Below are 17,126 nucleotides of genomic sequence, written 5' to 3' on the forward strand. Positions count from 1 at the left end.
TATGGATGAGATACAGTGAATACTGTGGCAAATCACACCAAGGTTGGTTAAATAAGCACAAGCGCAGAATTCCTAATATAGCTTCAAGAACATAAGCCCGTTTAAGGGTGAATCCAAATATTTAAAGGGACAAGGAGGCTTTTAATACTCCTGTCGGGATTCTCGTATTATTCTCGTAATATTATGAAAAGTCATGGAGTATATACAACATAATCTCATGCTCGCCAAGGTTGCATTTATTTAATCAAAAATACAGTAAAAACATTAATATTGTGAAATATGATTAGAATTTGAAATAACTGTTTTCTATTTGAATATATTTTAAATTGTAATTTATTCCTGTGGTGGCAAAGCTGAATTTTCAGCAGCATTGCTCTCATTATTGATGTTGAATACAGATGAACTGCTTTATATATTTGAGGAATTTGTGATGAACAGAAAGTTCTATAGAAGCATTCATTTGAAATAGAAAACTTTTGCATCATTATACGTGTCTTAAAAAATGTCTTTTAATGAATAAATTATTTTGAAAAGATCATCCGACCCCAAACTTTTGAACGGTATATTTATATTATGTTATATGTATTTATGTATATTTTTGTATATTTTTTTAAAAGCGTCTTTCAGACTTCAAACAGAACAGGAGTTTAATAAACTAAACCTGTTTAAAGAGCTCTGAGGTGTTTGCTTGGTGTAAATGATTTTGAATATGACAATTATGATGTGGTAAAGATGTGATGTCCTTAGAGGGACATACTCAAAATGCACAGTCAAATATATAGACACACACTTCAGACTAGGGACTGTAATATAATCACGCTTCATTTTCACATGATGAAAAAAAAAAAAGAAATGAAAAAAAGACGGAAGATTCAGGAAAAACCATTTTGGATGGATCATACTTCATATTTCCACCGTCTTAGAACAGCCGCTCTCCCGGGACACGAGATGAGCGGTGGCAATACACGACCTGACTGCAATCTCAAACACTTTGCTGTGTATTTATCTGAGTGACAGCATGACAAAAGGAACATATGATGTGTGTTTATTTATTTATTTATCTACATAAGTGTGTTTGCTTTTACAGACAAAAATCTTTTACTTAATTTCCTTGGGGGGGATCTATTTTCCCCCCAATAGATTTCCCTCTATGTTCTTATCTTTTGACAAGAAAAATGCAGCAATCATTTTCTGCTTGATTGCATATTGTTGGAAACCCCAAACTTGGATTGATTTGTTTGTTGAAATATTGGCATGTCACAAAGACAGAATCTTTATATAGATAACATATTTTAATGAAATGGAAAGAGAAAAAAAAAATACGGTTTTCCCCATCACCTGCACACACACCCCAACTATCACCGTTAGAAATGGAAAATGCTTTCATGTACGCCAACGATGGGCTTGATTTGAATATTATAGAGGGTGAATTCAATTAAAGTGTCCCTGAACTGGCTTCACTGTTTTTCCAATAAAGAGGAATGTGATTGTGTGCAGTTCAGATTGAAGAGTCGCTCGCGGCAATTGCTCTCAAAGTGGAAAGTAGTCACTCATTTTCCTGTCTGGAATCGATAACTTCTTACCGGGATTTTCCAAAGGTGTCACTAAGAATCAGCGGCGAACAGGTGATTGATCGTACCGGCGCTCGCTACTGTGAATAAAAGTCAGATATTGTAAATGAAGTCATTTGGAAGTTATATCATTACCGGTGAAACCTAATTAGGATCTGATTTGTATTGAAAAACCTTCTGTAGCTCAAATAATTCAGATATCATATTATAATATCAACATAATGTGTTGCTGAAAATGTTCACTGTAATAGTTTTTTGATGTTATGTTCTGGCGATTGGATCTACTTTGGAAACAGCATTCCCCTGAGCATTTCCAGAAACTACATTTAGAGCTGAAATGGATGGAAACTTTTCTTTTTTTTCCCCTTTCAGTTTTCTGATTGGAAGGTAAATAAAAACTTGTTTGGCAGATCTAAACTTTTGTCTGCTTTTAGAGCTCGCACAACACTGGGTGAATCTCACGAATCCCATGGTACAAGTTCAAGTCATGTTTCACCCAAAAATCAAAAGTGAGACATTTTAAATTGGTTCTATTTTCTGCAAAACAAACACAAACAAAAGCCGTATCCGTATTACTGTAGTTAAAAATAAAAATAATTATTGTATGTTTAATAATTATTTGAAAATCTAAAATATTTAAACAATGATCATTTTCCGGTTTTGTCTTCAGTGTATGCTTGTTTATTTAAGCATAAAAATACCTTTAAAATAATACAAGTTATTTATTTGACTGTAATGCAGAAAATACTGTATTATAGTATGATGGATGGATGGATGGATGGATGGATGGATGGATGGATGGATGGATGGATGGATGGATGGATGGATGGATGGATGGATGGATGGATGGATGGATGGATGGATGGGTGGATGGATGGATGGATGGATGGATGGATGGATGGATGGATGCTTCCATCCATCCAAACGTTTTTTCGTTTCCTTGCCACTGTTGCCTTTGGCTTGCTCAGTTGGGGATGTTCAATTTAATGAATCAATCAATAATACTATTGATTAGCATTACCAAACATGGACGTTTTATTATTATTTTAATTTAATACTGTGAAGCTGCTTTGATACAATCTGTATTGTGAAAAGCGCTATACAAATATTCTTGACTTGACATGGATGGATGGATGGATGGATGGATGGATGGATGGATGGATGGATGGATGGATGGATGGATGGATGGATGGATGGATGGATGGAAGTTTGGTTTGTTCAGTAGATGGAACGATCAGTGGGTGGTTGGTGATAGATAGATAGATAGATAGATAGATAGATAGATAGATAGATAGATAGATAGATAGATAGATAGATAGATAGATAGATAGACAGATAGATAGATAGATAATTAGTCAGACTACAAAAAACAATGATTTTATCTTCTTTATGTAGAATAAATAATATAACTTTTTTGTCTTTTGATCGTAGGTGTATTCATGAGATTCAGAGTCCAGTCACTGTACATTTTGGCACTGTGCAATCTTTATCCAATCAGTGTCATTCACTGCATCAGTTCTGTTTGTACGGAAGGCGTTTGTGTTCATGAACTGACCTCCTGTCTGCCGACTGGCTGATATATGGCTGTGCTAGCAGGGAGAAGACACTCTTGCAACTCTTTCCCCCTGGTCAGAAACCTGAAAGCAGTTTAGGGAAGTGATTCTATTTTAAAAAGCCCCCATGAGAGATGACGTGTCCTTGGGGACGTTCAGTAGACTGGAGTCTGTGCATCGGTCTGTGAACACTTGTCATACCCAGTTATAAAAATGGCTGACGTGCTTCTATTTATTCATATTTTGCGAGAGCTGTAGGTAGGAGAAAATGAGTATATCCTAAATACACATAAGGTCACCTGGATTTAAAACAAGCAGCCTTTTGTCGTCTCTCACACAGACACACAAAGTCATAGCTATGATAAAAGCTTGAGGGGATGTTAAAGACTTTGGCATAATGAACAAAGTACAACACAATAATGACCACTCTGACCTCCAACTGGCCAAACACACGAATGTGACCTCAGCTACACATGCACATTGAAAAGCAAAGGAACACACATTATGTTAAAGCACATGAAGGGCTCTTAGAACCTCTCAGAAATGTACGTCAGCAAGTCATGGCAGGCCAGCTCTGTCAAACTAATGAAAACAGTGAGCTGCAAAGGTCAAAAGAGCAAGTGTGAGAAGAATGGATAGATTCTGATAAGAATATTCTTTGACTGCACTATACGTAGAGGTGAGAGGGTTTTAAGTTCAGGATGGATGACAGCAGATAGGAAGGAATTTAATGATATAGGAATAAAGACCTAAAACAAAACAAATATAGCTTTCAGTGACACTTTCTGCAAGTTCATCAATATGCCAGTAGGTGGCAATAAGTGATTTATGAATGAGTCGATGGTTGCATCCGAAATCGCATACTTCCCTATATAGTAGTCAGAATTCACAACACTCAGAGGAGAGGGCAAAAAGTGACCTACTTCTTCCAGCGAGATTCTGAAGTGTGCAGACGATGAGTGTAAGACACTTAACTATGCCATGAGGATTTATGAATGACAGTGAAGCACCGTAACTGGCTCTGGTAGGTCACGTGATAGTACATCCGAATTACATTTATACACACATTCATACTATTTAGTATGATACTTTTTTTTAATGACTTAAGTAATTATGTATTCAAATTGTGTACATACTCAAGAGAGTATGCATTTTCGGATGCATCCAATGAATGGATAATTCAACAGATTCGTTCAATATTCAGAATCATTCAGGAATGAAACAATTGACTGTCTTGAATGATTAAATGAGTAATTTAATCGTTAATTCAACCAATTAATTCAAAAACAAATTAGGTCAATAACTATTTTGTTGGCAGAGCAAACACAAAAAAACCTGGTAATACCGTACTTTTAAATGTAGGTTACTTCATAATAATGCTTTGTTTATTGAACTGTTGTGCAAAAGCAAAATCACATAATCGTAACAAAAAAAACATTTTTTTAAATGACAGACAGACAAATGTAAATATGTATTTATTACTTTTCTACAAATATTTAAAGCAGTGTAGAAAATGTATGCTGTATTTACATATTAACATTGGATTGTAAGCTGCATTGCATAAGCTAGAATTCAATATGAAACTGTAATAAGCAGTGAGAGGGGAGTCATATTCTGATTATATTGGCTTTATGATATATTGTACTGTGAAGGTAACTGTGAAGGTAATTCGATTAAACAATTGACCATTTAATTATTATCTGATTACTCTGATGTTATTTGATAGGTGTCAATAATTTAACACTGTATTGTAAATGGCATCTCCCTTGACTAATGTCTGTTAGTCTGTATTAGTGGATAACTGCACTTTTGTCAGGCTAGCGGTTACAGTAACAACTGCTCAATTATGATGTTCCAAGCCGTTGATCTACTTCCAACACTAAAAGAACCAGAGAGCAGGAGAATCTCCACACGAGGCATTTGCCACCCAAATACACTCAGGAGAAAGTTGGATCAACTTCCTGATCCTGGAAATCCAAACGCACTCAGTACTAAAGTCTACAAAAATCCAAGTATGCCTGGTTTGGCCCAGCGAGTGGCGGCACGACATCTGACTGTGTCCTTTCCAGTTTGTCAGACTAATATTAGACAGAAGCTCTGAGGACACAGCGGCTGAAGGAAAGGGAACAATTTACTGCCTTCAAATCCAGGGGAGATTACTTGCTCTTCCCTCACCAAATCTGTGACTACACCAGACTAGACTGACCTTTCAGCAAAGTCTCAAAACATGGTGTATGGCGACCCTGTGATGGATTGAGAGTTAGACGTCGCAGAGGAAAAAAGCCAGCGAAGGAATGAATGAGGCAGGGAAGGGTGGGTGGAGTGGCGATGTCCTATATCACTTATTGCTGAAGGCTGAGGAAAAGGTGAGAGAGGAAATGTCTGATTCATCTCGTGGGCCCTTGTACAGACAAGCTATTCGTCAAAGTTTGTCATTGGCTTGGAGGTAACCTTCCGCACTGAGATGGAACCAGACAGAGATGTGGGGTGTGGGTGGAGGAGGAGGGGGGGATTGTCATTTAGACTCCATTTATGAAGCATCTATCATTGATCTGACATTATGTGCCATCAGCTCTGGCCAAACATCACAATATGATCTAGGAGTGGACAAAGATTTCCAGCATCAACGCTAAAAAGTTGAGCGAGCAAAAGTTTGTCCACAGGGCCTAAAATGCAGTTTCTCCGGGTAATCCAAAAATATGTCTGAGAAAATATTCGTAGTATTATAAATGTGAAATACATAATGACAACATCTAAAGCTTAAACCCTTTTAAAATGTAAACAACTTTAAAGACGAATCCTCTGAAAACAGATCTGCGTGTTGTCACCAGGGTTGTGAAAGATTCAGTTTACTTTATACTGCCTTTTTAAATTCTAATTAAATGCAGTTGCCATTTTAATATAAGAATCAAATCTAAGTATAGCCTAATGGCTAGCAGACACTACTCGTTTTGTACTATACAGCGCAACAACGGTAGCACACTTACAGAACATGTAATTTTACAGATACAAATACAAACCTACGAACAACACCCTAAACCCATTTTATACATTTTTTCAGTGATAGCAAGAAATCAGATCAAACATGCCCCACTGACATTTAAACACTTGCTGCCTGTTCAAATTACTTAATTAAAATGAGCTGAAGCAACAGAATTAATATTTATTTCGTCCGAACTTAATTGCATTGTGTTCAGTCCACTTAAACTCATTCAAAATTGAAGTTTACTGAATCCATTTGTGTTGGGATTACATTAATGTTTTTTGATGCATTAACTGAAACTTGGTGGTGTATTTTTACTTCCAGCATGCTTTGCATATGGCTGGATCGGGGGTAACTATAACTATGCTAATGCCAGTGCAGTAGCAAGTATCTTTCGACTTGTGCTGTGGTTGTTGCAGACAGTCTTTTAATTGTGCAACATAACTGAATGTTAAATCAAACACGTCTTCTCCTTTAATCAAAATCACAGACTTGAATATTTCCCACAATTTTCTATTTCCAAAATGGACGAGCAAAGCCACAGTTAGCTGGAATGAAGTCCCTTTGATGCCCTTCTCCCCAGTCTAGGAGCACTTCCCGCCCTGTGTAATCCCGGCCAGGGGCTCTTGATGTGCTTGGTACGAGAGATTCCCCAGGGACGGTTGGCATGGCCGCAGCTGTCTGAATAGATTTGCAAGTGTCACACAGACGGTCAGTGATGGCATAACTGCGAGCTCCCTAAACACTGTTGACACCGCTCAGCGGCTGCATACTGGCGACACTCAACCTGCATTTGCCTTATTTGCATCAAATCGCTGTCAACCGCAGAAAGCAGAACAAGCATAAGCAGCTTATTGTGACCCGTGAACACCCATTTACGGCTCCCTCCCTCCAGGCGTCATGCATTGTACTTGACCCCATCAGACTGCTCTTTTGATATCCCGACTTGTACCGTGGACGCATATTTCTCCATCATCATTCAATCGTCCTTGCTTTCTCTGCTCGTGTCAGGGTTGTGCACCATTCTGAATTGAATTTAGAATGCCTTTACATTCCATTTCAGTTCCTCAATTTGAGTTGAGGTAGCAAACAGGATGCAAGATTTGCAATTTTGGATTGAAAAGTAACAGATGTAAGGAAGACAGACAGACAGACAGACAGATAGACAGTAGCCATATTTAACAATTTAACTCGTGTAGTCAAGTTTGGAAAACACTTGATTTCTCAAAATGCATTACCTGTTGGAGCCAATTCATAAATCTTGAATTCTGCACAAACCCACAGACCTGATGTTCTTCTTCAAACACAGGTGATGTAATATTCAGCAAGCCAGCACTTATGAATGGCTAAAGGTCGTTGCCAACCTGTCTGAGCTTTTAACCCTCCACTAATTCACCTCCCGATATAACAAACACATCCACAGTTATTTACATGCCGCCTTCGGTTTTAAATAATGGACATCCATTTTCTGTGCATCGGTCCAGGCTGTCTGTTACTGTAATTTATCTTCCTGACACTTACGGTATTCTGCATGGCTGTGTCTCTGGTGTCCGTGGGGAAATTGAAAACATCACATAAAACCGAGGCAGCTTGTAAAGCTTGAGGAGATAAGTGACAGTCTACTATTATTACTGCCATTTAGTATATTTACTCTTTAGCCCGCTGGCCCGATCAACGAATCTGCCTCCACGATATTAATCTCCATTCCTGTGCTTTTCCAAACAGCTTGTAAGAACGGAATAATGCCAATTGAGTTCTGAGACACTTATAGCACGAGCCACTTCATAAACATTATAGACAAGCTGTGTGCAAGACTGACGAAAGTGTTCCCTGCAGCGTTAACCAGCAGTGGACGGGGGGGAAAAGCACACAGAGTTGTCGCCAGTTCATCATACCTTTAAGCTCTGTCCTAATTGCGTGCAGAATGCTGCCCGGTGCTTTTGGCCAAGAGACCTTCCCACCCGTAATCGAGGCTTTTGTGAGCCTTTAATTTATTACGCTGCTCATTTCAAAGGGTGAGCCTCAACATATTGCAGATCATGTGCCGTTAGCCTACGTGTCTCCTTGGAAGTGTCCTTACATGTGCCACTGGGACGGGGAGTGACACAGCCCCACGGTACCGTCAGCCTGGTGCTCGGCTACTGCGTTTTAATGTGCCTCCGTTGTGCCAGCTGGCCTGATAAAATAATTCCCATCATAGAATACAAAGTACGTGGTTTATTGCTTTCCGCGGAGCAAATAGAATCGTCAGCTACGCAAACAGTCTGGAGATGTCAGGGGTGACACGGGCTGAGTCCTCGGCTTTGTGCTTTCGCCGTTTACACATCTGTGGTAAATTGTGCATGTGTGTGTGAAAGAGAGAGAAAAAGGGAGGGAGAGCGGAATCAAAGATGAGCCGTACAAAGTATTGCTCGCTTGTCAGCGTCGACATCTTGTTTTGCATATGCCTCTAAAGGGCTCTTGAAAGCAGAACGCCATGTCATTCAGCGAAAATGACATCTCATCACAATCTGAGAACACTATGAGGTGCGAGGACGCTTTCAAAAGAAGGACATGTGGGTCAATCACAGCAAGCTTTTGTAGTGTGATGTTTCTGTAGCACAACACAAATGACACACTGTATGAATTGAAAGTTAAAGGTGATGTGTGTAGTTTCTTTCGATGTTCAAAACGTTGTCATTTCCCAGCCTAATATACAGAGATGACTATATAAGTTCTCTATAAAAAACACACAGTAACACTATCAAATCATTGCTGTTATTTATCCCAACCAACCCAACATTTGCTCAACCAATAGCGTGCATTTAGGAACAATCTGTTTAAAACCTTTTTAGAAGAGAATCTGTTAGAAAACAGTCATTCTTTTTTTGACAATTCCACTTGGTGGTACAAAAATGAAATGCTTCACCTTTAAAGTCAGCATTAAACGGACATTGCAATCTTCTTTTATGCATCTTTTATGTGCTATTGTGATGTATATCCAAGTTAAACTGCTTTTCAAACTAGAAAATGTGACTGTTGGACATAATGAATAATAATAAAAAAAGATGTTCATAGAATAATAATATATAAGAAGTGCTGCAATTTTCCATAAAAAACATTGTACATTTTTAATTTGATTATTTTCAAACAGTTGCCGGGCTGAATGTGGTTCAAATCCATTTTTTTATGTGTTAAACAGATTTGATTTTGGATGAACAGCAAAAATCACAATCAAACTGATTTGCATATGCAAATAAATCCTGTTCATATCAGTGCTTGATATGGACCCCCTTTTAAAAAGGTAATTTAAAAGAATCAGCTCAGAAAACCATGCATTTCAAATCATAGTTTAAAATTGAGCGGAATTTGGTTGGTTTTTAAATTTCTGCATTAAACCAATCAGAGTAAACGACAATATCCAATTTCATCACTCATCTAGCAAAAGCTTGTAACGTCAATATTTAGTATTACTCTGAGGCTATGAAGTTTCATGATTCATTAAAAGTGAAACAACAGGAATGCATTTGAAATATTCTCTCTTCGTTACACAAAAGACAAAGCTGGTTGAATTTTGGACAGGCTGTTCATTCTTGCAATGGCCTCTGGACCCTGGGGAATAGATCAGGTAATGCAAGACGTCTTTCATGTGGCTAATTATACACTAAGGAAAATAGAGATTTATTGATTAGAAGTGAGCTCAACTGCTGAGCAAGTCCAGCTCAAACTTTCTGCAGAGCAATTAGGTGTCACTGCTGTCAGTTCTCTTTTCCAGCTTGGAGGACCACCAGGGACATGCCATGAACAAATAATCAAATAAAACGATATGAAATGTTTCTTTAAAAAACAAAAAAAACACACCTAAATGTTTAAAATGTAATAGAAGCAATAATCACTCTGTGACTGAATCTAAAACAGCTTGAGGGCAAAGAAAAGATATGTCAAAAATCCTCCAAGGTGATATATTTATGACACGTTGGCTGACTCAAACGAGCCCCGCATAGTCCCTTGCTGGGAAAGGCTAGCAAAGATTGGCCTAGTGCAGCCGGAGAATGAAATAACGTGAAAATGACCTTGAATTAGCTGTGCTGGTGCTCTGGAATCGATTCAGCCTACATGTAAGAGTAGAATTACTGCTGAGAGGTCAGGCCGGCTGAAAGCCAGGGGAGCGGAGAGCCACAGACGGTACCGTAGCGGAGCAGGAGAGAGTCTGTCCGGATGAGCTACAGGATTCACTCGGTGTAAAACTCTCCATCTGTAGAGGATGAATACTAGATAACTGTCACGTTATAGTAAAAAAAAAAAAAAAGTTCTGTCAGGTAACCTGGGTTATTATCAGGTTAGGGTTATAATAATAATACATTTTATTTTTATAGTGCCTTTCCAAAGCCCAAGTTCACAAAAACAAATAACAAACATCCATAACGGAGTACCGTTCACAGACAAAGAGCTGAAGAGTATATTCAGAGAGAAAAATAAACTTCTTAGGAGGTTTTTGAAAGAAAAAATGGAGGATGCTTGATGTCTTGAGGAAGAGCATTCCACAACACTAAAAGACCTGTCACCCATAGTGAGCAAACTAAATTAACTGTAGGAGTCACTAACACTTCTTAAGGAACTAGATCTTAAGGAACGAACAGGGGCATAAGGTTCAAGTAAATCAGATAAATATGGAGGACCAAGGTTATGAAGAGATTTGTAAGTGAGGGTTAGTACCTTGAAGTTTATATGTAAGGAATTCAGAAGCCAGTGAAGGTGATGAGGAATTGGAGTAATGTGCTCATTCTTTCTTCAGAGAGTGATCAAACGGGCTGCCGAGTTTTGAACATTGTAATCATTTGATGTTTTTAGTTGAAGGGCCATAAAGAAGTGAGTTACAGTAATCAAGGTGAGATGTGACTATGGCATGTACAGTATAACAGTTTCAGCATCCTACTGACTAAAAGAGGATTGAATATGTGAGATATTATGTAGGAAAAAGCTGTCTTTACCAGTATACAATTTTTTAGCATTTAATGAAAGATTTGAATCGAAAAGAACACCAAGATTTTGAACTGTAGTATAGGGCATAATCAGGTCACCATCCAAATATATCAGTTGGCCAGATAGTTTAAACACAACAGATTTAAAAACCAATATAAGGTGATTTGGCTCCAGCCAAAGCTTGAGTTCTTTAATTTAAGTTGTTAACACAGAAGGGGGAAACAGGAGTAGTGCTCAAGGAGAAAATAAATTGTGTTGTCATCAGCATAACAGTGAAAATTTAACCCATAGAGTCTGATGAATTGTCCAAGTGGTAGCAGATAGTGAAAATAAGAGGGCACAAGACAGAACCTTGGGGTACACCAGAATTGATAGATTTAGTGGGAGATTTGTGCTTCTGGTATACAACAAATTGTTGCCTACCCGTCAAAAAAGAGGAAAACCAATCAAAAGCTGTACAAGTATTTCCAATTGCCGAAAGGCTGTGAAATGACTTACGGTGTCAAAGGCGGAGCTAAGTTCCAACAGAAGGAGAGTGCTAAGAGCACCAGAATCAGAAGCTAGGAGGAGATCATTAAGAACCTTAACCAGAGCTGTTTGATATGAAGAGAACGGAAACCAGACTGAAAGGTTTATGAAGATTATATGCTGTTAGATGTGCCTGTTAATTTAAATAAAGCTGAAATAAAATACAATAAATAAATGAAATTAACATTTCTAATTTTCGTTTAAGTTGAAGCACTAAAATGATTAACTAGAAAAAAAATAAAAACTAAGCCTAACTAAATCTGAAATAAAAAATAATGAATCTTAAATAGCACTTTAAAAAATAAAATGACAAAAGCACATAAAGAAATTACTAAATATGAAACAAAATTAACATGAAAACTAAAAATAAAAGCTAATTCAAAATATGAATAGAACTCTAAGCAAGCTAAAATAGCACTGCAGATAATCCAAACCTTACCTAAATATGAGATTCATGGTAACATTTAAATTAATAGGTTTTAATCAACTCATAAATATTGTTTAATTTGACCGAAACAATGTGACATTACATAAATGACCAGCTAAGATCAGGTAAATTGCTGAAGTACATAGTCAAGAACATCATATTTGTCAGCAAGGTGCAGACAGACGATGAAGAGGCAGAGGTTATTGATTCAAAACACAGAAGGTAATCCACAGAAGGCTTAGAACAAACACAAGTATGCTACAAACACAGATGCAAACATACATGTGGACCGGACAAACACTGAGTGAAGGTGAGGAACTTAAATACAAATGGTGATGATCTAAATGACAAACAGCTGATGATGATTAGTGTCCATGAAAACTGGTGGGTGGCAGGAAACTCAAACAAAGGAACACATGTGACTAATGAATACAAATTAAAAGTCCATGAAAATTAAAACAAACTGACCATAACTGTGACAACATTAATATTAATTTTGAGAAATCAGTTAATGTTTCTTTTTGACTTTTACATTTTCAAAACCACAATATAATAATTCTCAATCTTTCTTTGAGTGACACATCTAATCTCATCAGCCATTTTGAATTTGTGCTGCCATAAATAAACCATGAAACCTTCCCACAATGACATAGAGAGGACAGTCATATAAAATTATGGGTAAGGGTCAAAGGTTACAACCAGAGCATACCCGGTGGCCTGAATGTAACATCACAATGTTGGAAAACTTGCACTATAAATAAGAATAAGTTTTCACTAGACTTTTGAGTAGAGCATTTGAAAGCTATAAAACCATTTTAGCATCATAACAAACTAACCATCCTTTTGTGATTGCTTTATGCAATCACATATATCTATTACAGCACATTCAAAACAAGAATGAGTCAAAGCATTAAAATGATCAGTTTGCTTTATTTTTGCACATCTAAAAGCCATGGCAAGCGGACCTTAAAATATGCCTGGCATGCTTTGAGATTGACTATTTCTTGGAAAACTGTTGCACAGTTTAGCGTTAAATCAATATTTGATGCAATTCTTTCTTTTTTTCATGATTTAATAATAACATTATTTTTAAAGATCAAATCAAATCCTACATGTGGCATGTTACAATGAAAAAGACTCTTTTTGGTTTGTGGATGCCACAGTACTGAGAAACAAAACTTGCTTCAAATAATTATAATTATAATAAGCTTGTTTGATTTTTTGTATTTAAAAAATGAAATGAGAGAACTCATCTGATACTTTTAAATAAACAAGAAGCTGTTCATACACAGCTTCCCAATTCATTCTTCATCTGAAAGAAAGAAACAAAACAAAAGTGCATGCGCATTAATATTAATTTAGGAATTTGGATTTTAATGTGTTTCTGTGCTTAAATACATACAAATTATTTGCGGAACAGCTACACAGCTTTAAAGATTTAAACAGCATAATATGGGATTAGATTTGTGAATCCCTACTAATGAAAATTAGACATTTGGGTTGTCAAAAAGAATGCTTTTCACAGAAATAACCACTTGGCTACGGTCCATATTAGGATCTCTTCATTTGGACGTAACTGGCTAATAAAGGCTATTGTTGGCAACGGGTGGTTATCAGAGGCGTTTAGCATTGAGATTTTGAGCTTAACAGACCCACGTGTGCATTTGAAATCATACATTTAGACACAGCTCACAGTCTCATGGCATTCAGTGATCAAGTATTCCTGGAATTAATCAACATTGTGTTTATGCCGTCCATAATCACGCAACCTTTTAAACCCGTCAATCTATTTGACAAATGACATCATCAGTGAGTGTGAGGGGTGAGCCGCTGACAGGCCAGATGACTAACCTTCAGAAATGTCATTCTGTCACTCAGTGTGACGGAAAACACTGTCAGGCCAAAGACAATGGTGTCGATAATCGGGTCGCACGTCTCGTCTCTCCTCCCCCCTCGACTGTACGCCATCAGCCGCCCGATCGATGAGTGTGCGTCACGGTGCTTATGCGATTGTTTTAGTCATCAATAACAATAACAATGTTAGCATCAGTAATTGCCATATTTTAACACAGGCCACTAGATACAGGACAAGACATTTGACCTTGTGTCCATTTGCATATTTGCATAATTCATGCCTTGCATTTGAGCACACACAAAAAAATCTGTCGTTTCAGTGTGGGGTGCGCTGACCTTTGACCTCGGGTCTGACGCCGCTGATACGTTCGACTCGATTCAGCAAAAGGGCGTGATGGGACCCTGTGAGCATCGCAAATCTACCTGCCGCTTGTCTGGGGCAAATTAACAAGCCTGGCGCAATGCCCAGCATTAATTAATGAGACCAGGCATAAACACATTGCCAAGGGCCGACGGGGATTTGCACTGAGAACAACGGAATGATGCTTCCTGGAAGGTGTAGAAGAGTCACTGAAACTGTAGACCGCAATAAAAACACCTCATGGTGAAGTCAAAGGCTGAAATGGGTATAAAGACAGCAATATGCTGCAGGCCGGAATTGGAATTCAAACCGTGTGCCACAGTGCTTAACCCAAAATCAAGCAATTATTCATAAACCTTAGTGTTGTTATTGTTTACTAAAACTAAAAATCAGTTTTGAAGCTGAATTCAAATGAAATATTCTAAGGAAAACTAGAAATTTCAATTGGATGTACGTCACAATAAGGAAGAAAAGATGATCAGAACCTCCAGTTTCATTCCAACTTTAAGACATAAATATCAAGACCTATTCACACTAAGGACGATAATGATATTTAAAAAAAATAATAATTATATGTGTAAACAACTATAACCGTCCAATACAGCACAAAAAAACAAAATAGTTGGAATCACTTTCAGAACGAAAAACAACTATAACCGTAACAGCACAGAGAAACGAAATCATTGGAATCACTTTCAGAACAATAAACTGTAAAAAATGATATGATCAATAAGTTATGACATGTGTTTTTACATTGCTTTAACTCAATAAAATAAGTTAAACAATTTTCAACTTGTTTTATAAGTTATACAAGATTCAAAAACATTTTAAAAATCAAAAAAGTCAGTTAAAAAAATGTAAGTTGAAATTACTTACTCAGCCTTAAGTTGACTGTACATAATCTAAGGCAGCAACTTTTTTTTTACGCGTATTTTCCAGCTAATGAACGATAAAACATTGACAGCCAAAACTGTCACTTAATTTAACAAAACGATATTGGCCGCTGGTCTGGACACTAATATAGTTGTCGTTCTTGCTGTGAAAGGGCCTAAAACTGAAATAAAAATAAATTAAAGTTATATTAATAGCAAATTCAAATTAAATATAAAAAATACAATTAAATTAAATATATAAATAAAAGCTAATTTAAAATATTAATACATTTTATAAATATTAAATTATTATTCATAAATGAACACTGATTAACCTTTCAAACTTTGAATGACTTCCTTCCGTGTAACACAGAAAGAGTTACTTTGCAGTTTGTTCTGGCTGCTCTTTTCTGAATCTGGCTGTTCTGCTTCAAAAGGGTATTACCACATAAGTATCATAAGATGATTAGGTTTTCTGGAAATCAGAAATCAATGGCAATTTGATATCACTGACATCACATCTGGTTCAATATCTTTTCACGTGTCAAACTTGAATTTAATCTGTTCCATTGATGGACCTTTTCTCATTTTTGGAGCCCATCAACCACCATATTCATTTACCTTCGTTGCATGCAAATGAGCAGGACGAACCTTCTTCAAAACATCTCCTTCTGTGATAAACATTGGAACAGCAAAAAACAGCCAGTATTAATTATGGTTCTGGACAACATTCAATAATGTAACCGAATTCTTTATACTGTCAGCATATAACTGATCTTCTGACTGAGTGGCACCACAGCTGCTGTAAAGCATGCTTATTTTCATTCCACCATGGTTAGTTATCAAACCAAACACCTGTGATTTTTCTTATGTTAATGGCAGAAACAAGTTATACTCCAAAAGACCTGTACCACAGCCAAGAGATGAAACACTGCATATGTTACAAAGCAATGTAGTGCGACAAAGAGGAAAGCTCTTAGAATGCAAAGAATAGAATTTAATCCCCTACCTTTAGAGAGAACATCTTCTCATTTGATTGTGGATCCTGAACTCAGCTATAATAGAGGAGGGTGAACAAGCGCAGGGCATTTCATCTGTGCCAAACATAAAAGCTGCTTTGGAGGCCACGTAAAACATATTTTATAATCTTTCCTCAGCCCGGCACAAAAGAGAGACTTTGGTAGAGTGCGCTGAAGATGGAAGACATGGCGAATTACAAACCATTTTAACGGCAGATAATGCGTTTTGTGGTGCTGCTTCTCATTGAAATATTTGTACACACTACTTTGCAGGTACACACTCAAGAAATATTGGTACACACTACTTTGCAGGTACACACTCAAGAAATATTGGTACACACTACTTTACAGGTACACACTCAAGAAATATTGGTACACACTACTTTGCAGGGACACACTCAAGAAATATTGGTACAGACTACTTTGATGTTTTTTCTTATTACTTTTTGGAGTAAAAATCGAAATTTTCCACAGTAGAAAAGGAAGTCCAACAGGATTGGAAAAAGATAAGTATTAGTAAATTTCCCAAATCAATTTTTAGGTGAATTATGCCTTTAATATCATTCCTGCAAAGCTTTATAAATGTATTAGTATTTTAAAGATCATTATCAATTATATAATTGATAATACAGAATATAAGTTAATAATATAGAACATAAAATAACAGAAAAATATAGGCCTAATTGTGTTCAATAAATAGTTTTTTATTTTGTTGATTCAACAGAAAGAGTACCATAAATTAAAACCTTTAAAAGGCTGCATTTATTTGATAAAAAATAAGATAAAAACAGTAATATTGTGAAATATACGTACACTTAATATATATATTTTTGGTAACAATGTCACTTATTTAGTCTTTAATGTCACTTATGTTCAATTTAATACATCCTTGCAGAATAAAAGTATACATTTTGTTGTAAAAAAAAAAGTATCCTGACCTCAAACTTTTTCTATTATTTTAACAAAATTATGTGAAAATGTATAACCACTCTAATG

Source organism: Phoxinus phoxinus (assembly GCF_949152265.1).
Source record: "Phoxinus phoxinus genome assembly, chromosome: 22".
Classification (NCBI taxonomy): Eukaryota; Metazoa; Chordata; class Actinopteri; order Cypriniformes; family Leuciscidae; genus Phoxinus; species Phoxinus phoxinus.